Raw genomic sequence first — 9,548 nt, forward strand, 5'->3', positions numbered from 1 at the left:
GATGTGTTTGATGGATAGGTCGCACTCTTCTTATAACTTCATTTATCAGCGACTGAGATGTAAGAGCGTAACTTTTGTCATAGCAGCCATAGCGCGCGGCGCCAGTCCTTATTGACTAGTTTGATCCATTAGATAATGACCAGTATCGCGCACCACTTCTCTCTCCCGGGTCCTCTTCACCTCTGGGTGTCGACAGCGCACAGTGCCGAGCAGCGGCAGGACCTTGTGTATTACGGCGCAGACAACTCCCTAGGATCCTGTGTGCGGCCGTGCCTGGAAGTGTAGAGGAGTGCTACGTAAATATAGAGGCCTGGTCTAGAGTCAGAATTTATTTTTTTGGGGGTCCCTTTTACACGAGCCAATGATCGGGCAAACGACTGCTCGTGCAAACGCTCGTTCCCGATCATTACCTATTATAAACAAGGTATCGATCAGCCAACGATCGAGCAATCGTCTGTCGGCTGATCGCATCTTTTATGTGGCCCCAATAATAGTCGCTTATCGGCAGCGCATCTCCCCGTGTAAACTGCTGACCAGATACAAAATACATGAGGACAAATGATCGTAGTAAAAATTTGCTGGTCCCCATACATTCCAATCCATTTAAAAAGAGCAAACAAGCGCCAATCGTCATGAACCGATCATCATCGATCGGCGCTCGAAACCGGTTGAGCTCTAGATTCGTTACTTGTATTGTGATGAGACGGAGATTGTGATCGTAATCTATATTATGTCAAAAAATTAAAACAATTGCATAAATGTTTGGATATTTAGAACTTTTTACAGCCAAGCAGAACATGGTTTGCCAGTAGCAGGTTAAATAACCGTCCTGGAATGAAGGAATCTGACAGCTCCGCTAGATGAAGAAGAGGGTTGAGTGGCTGTCAGACCGGACTGACTGCAAGCCTGAGACTGAGATGTCCTGACTGACCCCGCTGGTCTGATGGGGAATGTTCTGCGGGCTGATTTTTGCTGAAGGGGGGAGGAGGGGTGTACAGTACAGAATGTGCTCCATATATTGTATTCAATACAAACAGAGACCTGTCATTTACAAGTACAGCAGCTTAAGACTTTGTTCACATTGGCGCCTTGGCTTCCGTCTATGATGGAAGTTCTAACGCTGTGTCCGATCCGCCATGTAACGGATCCAAATGGCACCTATGGACCTTATTGGCTTATAGGGCGGCACCAGTGTCTTTGAGACTTCTGCAATTTGACAACAAGAATAGCGCTGCACGCGGTGATATCGTTCCCATAAAAATGTGACCACCGTCCTGACTTACAACGCTGACAGGAACCAAATCTAAACCTACAAATTGCAATTATTAACTGGAAATATTCCAGTCACCAATTAATTCTATGTATTAAATAGTTAAACCAGCAATACTTTTTATAGGTCGGGCTAGTTGATTGTTTGCTAAGGCTACACACAGACTTTTGTCGGAGGATATTTTTAAACAAGGGATTTCCAATGAATGAGATCTACAGATGTCCGAAACATATCCTATCTATCGAGACTATCTATCTATATATCTATCTAGAATATCTATCTGTCGAGACTATTTATCTTAAATCTATCTATTGAGACTATCATCTATGTAGACTATCTATCTATCATTTATCTATCGTCTGTCTATCTATCTATCTATCTATCTATCTATCTATCTATCTATCTATCTATCTATCTATCTATCTATCTCATATCTATCTATCGATCGATCTATCTATCTATCTATCTATCTATCTATCTATCTATCTATCTATCTATCTATCTATCTATCTATCTATCTATCTATCTATCTATCTCATATCTATAATCTATCCATGGAGACAATCTATTTATCTATTGAGACAATCTTTCTGTCTCAAATCTATCTATGTCACTGCTTTCCAGGGGTGATGGTCACACCTCGGCCCTAGTGCTTGTAGGCGTCCCATGGTCCCTCTTCCCAATATGAGTAAACCAGAATTATAAATGACCCTCCATAAATCATAAAGTGGTGTAAACATGACAGGTCCTTCCTGCTGACTCTACATTGGGGTGGTAAGAACCACTCGCTCATGTTTTGGTATCATATCAAGTGAAACTCTTCCCTCGTCTGACATTGGCCCTCGTCTCGCTTGCTCATAGCGGACTAATCCGGTTCTGGTTGGTCCATCTGTTCCCACACCTACAACAGACGGAGCCCGGGGCAGAATATTTCCTGACTGATTTTTGCTGATGTTCAATAATTTGTAAGTGTAATGGTATTTTGAAGAAACATTGTAAATTGATTTAATTGTGGGCGGCTTCCGTAAAGCGATACATTCCGTCCGATATTAGTACGTGCTGGGTTAACGGCTTTATTTCATGTATATATATCGTTTTTTAAGCTATTAATATAATATTTCCCTACTTTTTCCTGCCAGATAGGGCTTCATCTTTGAACGATTTTTTTTCAAACATTTTTTTATTTGTCTTTTTGGCATAACTAGGGCCAAAATGTGCATAAATGTAAATAAAAATGGCAAAAAAATTTTTTTTTAGCATTTTGTAATTTTGTAGTATATTACTACCATGAAATATAGTCATAAATGTGTGACTATTTCCATTACGGTACCTTTGACATATGACACAGGTCGTTTTGAGCGTTTGGCACTGGATAAAGTAAGGCCCATTTTACCTCACGTGTAAGAGATTTGCTCTCCCGTACGTCTTTTGTAATCAAAAGGAGGATGTGATCTTAAAACAAGGGACAAATTCACAAGAAAATGTGAGGGAATGTTCCAAACAAAATGTTGGTGATGTGAAAGGGGGCTCACGGTCTGGAGGCGGCGCTTTTTCTTAATTTTTATTTTTTTTCCTAATTTTTTTATTTGCTACTTTGTTGTTTCACCCACCTCTTATATTTAAAACGTTTGGGGGGACGTTATAATGCCATAACAACACCAATTATAAAGTTTTTTTTCCTCTTGAAAAGGTGACCTCCTAACGCCATCAATATGATCCTGTAAGTTATATGAGCCGCCTTACAAGTGGCCGTAGATATTATGTATTACTACAGATCCTGAGCGATATTCATAGTAAGAACCCAATTTACCTATAGGACCCTTGTTTCCCCTCAACTTTAGTTTGGAACTTTTTAATCTGCTGACCCCAAGTTATTGTCTGGATGTTGTCTCGGAATAGAATGACCAGGAAGCAACATGAAAACATTTAAAAGGTAACTAGACTTTCAAAAAACTTCAGACATGTCATATTGTTATGTCAGAAGTTTTGATTGGTGGGGGGTCCGAACACTGAGACCCCTACCAATCTCTAAAATGAAGTGGCAGAAGCGCTGAGATGAACATTGGGCCTTTGGTTCCTGATCGGCTTTTATCGAAAAGCCAAGCAATTCTTGTACGCGTTCAATAGAAAGTCTATGGGCCTATACACCAACTGCTTCCCTTTAGCGATTGGTGGGGTCTCAGTGTTCGGACCCCCAACAATCAAAACTTCTAACATGTCACTACGACATGTCAGAATTTTTTGGGCATTTTAATTACCCTTTAAGGAAGTTCATGCACATAGAAACCGGAAAAACAGTTGTGCGGGTCGAATCATCAATGGTGGTCAACCTTGGCTACACAAAATGGAAATGAGATGGAATTACTCTTGGGAGAAGGAGTCAGTACCAGCTGGTAATTCAGGATCAGAATGATAAGATGGAGGCAAAGTCAAAAATCCAGACTGACTTTGATAGAAAGGAAATACCAAATGCCAAAAAAGAGCGTAAGGTTAGGAGAAAAATAGGTTGGAACCTAGTAGGTCAATAGGTCTCTGGTCAAACACTAGGGTAGCCTGGAAATAGAGACAAAGCACTATAACTGCCACCAGACAAGCATCGGAAAGTCAATGAAATAGAACGGGAAATGTTTTTGACTGAGTAGCTGGCCGGTTTCTCAGTGGAGCGGATGGTCAGGCTTACAGAACATCATGAATGGCCTGTTAAATTTTTTTTTTACACATTGAATAGCTGTCGGCGAAACAGTTGTTTGGCTGACAAGTATCAATTAGCTTCCGACTCCGGCATTGACATCTTAATAGAGCAACATGTGGTGCCGCTTACCAAGGGAGGGGGGTGCAAATGTATTCGACAGATTAAAATCCAATGAGTCAGATACTTTTTGCCCTGATGGAAACCATTGGGGATTTTCTGCCATTAGATGATCTTCTGGATCTCCTTAAATTCTTGTTTTCGGGCGTCAAAAGTTGAATGTCTACCGCTACTTTAATGTTCTAACGTATGTAGAATAAAAATCCGATTCTGAAAGGGAACATCTCATGTATTTCATTTTAGTGTCATTAATTAGATATAAGTCTAAGAGGCGCATGCCTCATAATAAATTTAGCGCATATTTGCCTGTTTGTGCGCCAGAAAATTTAATCTACGCTTGCTGTGAGCATAAAAGTGTCGTAACACTGTAGAAAATTCCCACAATGTTTTTTTGGGTTTTGGATCCGTCCCTGGAGACACACCCTTCCTTCTTAAATTGTCTTTATAGATAATGCAGCTGAAATGAATGGACGTTAGTTGACAGAGAAATGTCATAGACTATTACAGTTTCAATGAAGTGAGCCTTATCTGTGTGTGTGTATAGTGTTGCGATTCCTGCCTTATCTAGGCTTCTAGCATTACAATTCAGCTGTCATTAAATCCCTGCACACTGCTGTTCTGTCCAAGTCTACACAGCAAAGCTGACAAGTGAGCTGCAGAAAACAGGAAGCATTGGCCTATCATGTTGTGCTTTACTGGCCAGTGTGAAAACTGCAACATTTCAAGATTTTCTTTCTATGTCACATAAAAGAAAAAACACCACAAAAATGTTTAGACTAAACATATTATTTCAATAATACATCTAATTTTGCTGACACACCAATTTTAAGCTGATTACACATGTCTTGGTGTTTCTGCGACACTGGATGTCAGTGGGACATTATCTTGCCACGCGAAGCCTCAGCTGTGTTAAAAAGTGTTTTGTCATAGAGAAGATAAGGACAAAGGGGGGAATTATTATCACACCTTACACGGCCTGATTTTTAGACCGGGCAGTAATAGTGGACATTGTGTGGCCAGCTTGCCAGCCCACCTCTGCTTTTTCCATAGCATAATTCTATAGCCCAAAATTTGTCCAAATGTGTCCATACGTCAAGGGTTGTCCAGTTTAGTAAATCTATTTTCATATACCCTTGTATTTGTTTTATAAGCTTGACCTGTTTCCTCATTTGTGCTGCGCCTGGGATTTTAGACCATATTATTTTATAGAATCCCGCTTTACGATTTTAGTTGAGGGAATCCTGTCCAGGATCCTCATCTCTTGACCAGAGTGGAGAGCGGTTACATAGAGCCTCTCTCTCTCTCTGGAGGACCTGTCCTTTCCTGTATTACACAGACAACACATTGATATGAATGGACACTGTGTAATTCTTTGTATCTCCTGTGGTGGTGCTGCATGAAAATTGAGCACTGGGGGCCAAATTCAGATGAACGTAGAGTACGGCCGTTAAAACAACGGCCATCACACGGGCGCATGTATTTCAACGGGGCCGTTCACATGACCGTTGTTTCAATGGACCGCGTGAAGGGTCTGTTGAAAAGTAGAACATGTCCTGTTTTGTTCCGTTTTCACGAATCCCTCCATAGACTCAAATCTATGGGGATCCGTGAAAACAGAATCCGCACTGGGGCACCGCGTACGTGAAAAACGTCACGTTTTTCACGTCTGAGTTCGTGTGAATCTAGCCTTATTGCCAGGTTTCCTCACAGATTACAGCTGATCGCTGGGGATCCCAGCAGGGGGGCATTTTGTGATCAGCTTATTGTCGGTGTACCCTATGATGGCCAACCAGACAACCTTATTAAATATTCTAAATATCAAGCACACTGCAGGAGTTAAACACTTTGCACTTTTGTAAATGACCCTTTTTATCTTTTAATGAAGATAAACATGTTGTACGTAAACGGACTAAAAGCATTCTCAGTCTTCTTTTACTAGAAGACACACTATATGTACCCTGTTTTACCCCCACTCCCAGTATGGGTCCCTCCCTTTGCCCCAGTAATAAAATTTGGTCTATTGGATATCCTGACAATTCAGCTAAAGGTTCAGCTAAAAAAGTGACTCTTAACACGTGCCAATGATCGGGCAAACGAGCGATCACATGATCTGCTCCTTAATGCAGCATTAAAAATCATCGTTGTCGGCAGCACATCTCTATTTGGAATCGGGGAGATGCGCTGCTGACATGACGTAAATGCATGGGGACGAGCGATCAGAGTAATGAGCGCTCATCCCTATACATAGGCAATCATTGCTCTGTGTGAAAGGAGCAAACGATCGCCGATCTCATTGATCGGCGCTTGTATCGGCCCATGTAATAGGACCCTTAGTCTTTGTTCACGCTATTGTTTTTAAGGGTTCCAGTTTTTTTGACGGTACTATTCCATACTAAGGAGCCATAGGCACTCTATGGGCGACTGTACGGAGTGTGAGAATATCTTAGTAATATGGTATCAGATAGAAAATGGCCCAAAAAATTTATTTCGTATTGAAGTTACTGTATGGACCCGTATAACTCAAAGAAGGCACAGAGCCGTAATATGTGCATGAGGCCTTAGTGTCAGTATATACAATGTAATTGCTTCTATTTATACAACGCTTCAAAAACATGAAATACTTAACATGAAATTCTGTAATATTCTCTTTCACCTAATGCCCGGAGCTTTATTAGCTGAGCTTTGTGGAGCAGTGACTCTTATTTCCTATTTACTAGATTTTTGGAACATATCGTTCATATTTTCATCGTCGTTCCTTCAATACCATAAGTTACATCTTAGCTGTGTTCTATATTTAAATGAATGATATATTTAAATAAATCTGCATAGAAAGGAAGAATGATGACTGTCTAGATATTTCATTTCCATCAGATGCAAAAAAAATATATTCTAGGATAATATGATCAGTGATATACAAGAAGCACCCGATACTTTAAGAGAAAGGGTATGTTCACACGGCCTATTTTCAGCATTTTTTCACGCCGAAAAAACGGAAGCTGAATACCTCCAAACATCTGCCCATTGATTTCAATGGGAAAAACGGTATTTCGTTCTGACGGGGCATTTTTTTTAAAAAAAACGTAAAAAGAAGCGCATGTCACTTCTAGAGCCGTTTTTCATTGTATCAATAACCGCTCCAAAAACGTCCATAAAAAGTGCATCAAAAAACGCTTGATGCTTTAAAAACGGCTGAAAATCAGAGGCTGTTTTTCCTTGAAAAAAGCTTTGTATTTTACAGCCGTTTTTAGTTTAGCGTGTGAACATTGCCTTTAGAAGTATAAGTCTTATTTTGGTCTTATTGTATTGTACCAGAAGGGCTATTCCACTTTTAATGTAAAATGAGATGATCTTTGCATATAAAGATAGGTGAATGGTCAAGGACAATGATCTAATTATCTAATTGTCATACATGTTAATATATTGTCCAGGTAGAGCCGTGCCCCTTATGTATATAAACAAGAGCAAACAAAATGTAAAGGTGTTTCCTATTGTAGTAAACCAAAAATTCCCTGCAGACATTCATTTTATCTCCCCTTTCTACCCCCACTTACAACATGTGACAAAGAGGCAGGTCTAGGGCAGCCCGCAGTATAAATTTCCCATTGCTTTATCTGCAGGTTCCTCAGGGGCGGGATTTATGCCTATTTGCATTAAAAGGATATTCCACTGCAAATTTGGGGTATTCTCAAGTGGGAATAGGATAGGTCTTAAAATGCGGTAATTGTGTAGATCTGGTTATTCTCCTTTAACTGGACTGTTGATTACTATTGCCTAAAATCCCTTGCCTTTTAGGGTATATTCTCATGCAGCTCTAATGGTGCGGCAGATTTTCACATCTCTACCGCACCGGAACAAAATGTTGCAAACTCCACATGTATTTACATCTCTATTTTTTGTTGTGGTTTTCCTATAATTACAGCCGCATATCCTATTGTATTCCGGACTACAACCGCAATTGCAGGAAAACGGTAACAAAAACTGCATGTAACTTCACATACCGGTAATTTATTTTGTGAAATAATAGTGTACCTTCCTACCGCCATCACCTCTACTTGCGAATATACTCCTTCTGAGACTTTATTCACATCTAGTATGACTCCCATTATGAACGGAATCAATAGTGGTGTGTTGGATACTTTCTTCGTCATAGAACAACACTCGTTGGACATATGGACTCATCATGGGGTCCCTCAGGGCTTCTATAGCTTTGCATGCTGTTCTATTCTTGCTATCAATAAAGACAGAGACCTTGACGGACCCCTGAACATAGATGTAAACATAGCCTGATAAGTATATGTTTGGGGATCTCCCAATTTTGGAATTTCCGTACACTATTACTGTAGACTCACCAATTTAAATTTTCTGTCGAATCATCCAAAGCAATAAATCAAGCTCTTCCTGTATGTTTGCATGAGCTGAGACTGGGACAAATAGAAGACCTTTAATTGCGAATGACATCACAAGTGATAATGAGTGAGGGAAAAGCCCTTTGTTTAAGTTTAACCCCCCTCCCCACTCAGCTCGTTGTGTGTAAAGTATCTCTGCTCCTAACGTAACCAGCCCAGCAAGTTTCACTATGCTCTCTATGGTTGAATGCATTTTAAGGAAAAACCGGGTCTGACCAAAGGCAGAAACCGGAGACCAAGGACAGGTATACAGCAGGAGGGCTATCCCCGGTGTCCAGGAGGAATCCCAGACATGGAGATGTTGTCATTACATTAGACGACGCTGGACTTTTGCTGGCGCAGGTGAGTCCCCTATTAGTGTCTATTATAAGTATCGTGTTTTAATATTGTGTATTCTCCCATGCTGTGACCGTTCAGCTATTGCCAAACTACAACTCCCAGTTGTAGTTGAACAACAGCCGGAGAGCTACAGCTTGGAGATCACTGCAATATATATACTAATGTCCAATATTTAAAGTCACCTGCAAATAAAATGTGCTCTAAATGAACTACAAACGTTTACTCTGAGTTCCATATCAATTTAATTTAATTTTATATCTTTACTTCTTTTAGGTTTTTTTATTATTATTATTATAATTATTTTTTTATTTTGTTAGTTGATTTTTTTTTTTTATTTTCTTTTACAATTTTTTTGTATTTTTTTATATTTTTTTGTATTTTTTTATATTTTTTTATAAATTTTTGTAATTTTTTTTATAGCATTTTATATTATTTTAGTGTGTGTATGTGTGTGTATGTATGTATGTATGTATGTATGTATGTATGTATGCATATACATATATAATATTTTAGATATATTTTTAATCTATTATCTTACAATAAAGTTGTTTTTTATTTTACATGTAATTTTTCTTTTGTTCATTTATTATTTTTAAACTATACCAATTTTTTTAAAAATTCCACACTAATTGACCGGACACATATTTTAGAATATGCTAGTTCCATATGTTTCTTGCCAAAAACAAGAGTTCAGGAGACAGCTTGAAGTCCATATGTTCGGTGA

The sequence above is a fragment of the Rhinoderma darwinii genome, chromosome 11 (genome assembly GCF_050947455.1).
Source record: "Rhinoderma darwinii isolate aRhiDar2 chromosome 11, aRhiDar2.hap1, whole genome shotgun sequence".
NCBI lineage: Eukaryota > Metazoa > Chordata > Amphibia > Anura > Rhinodermatidae > Rhinoderma > Rhinoderma darwinii.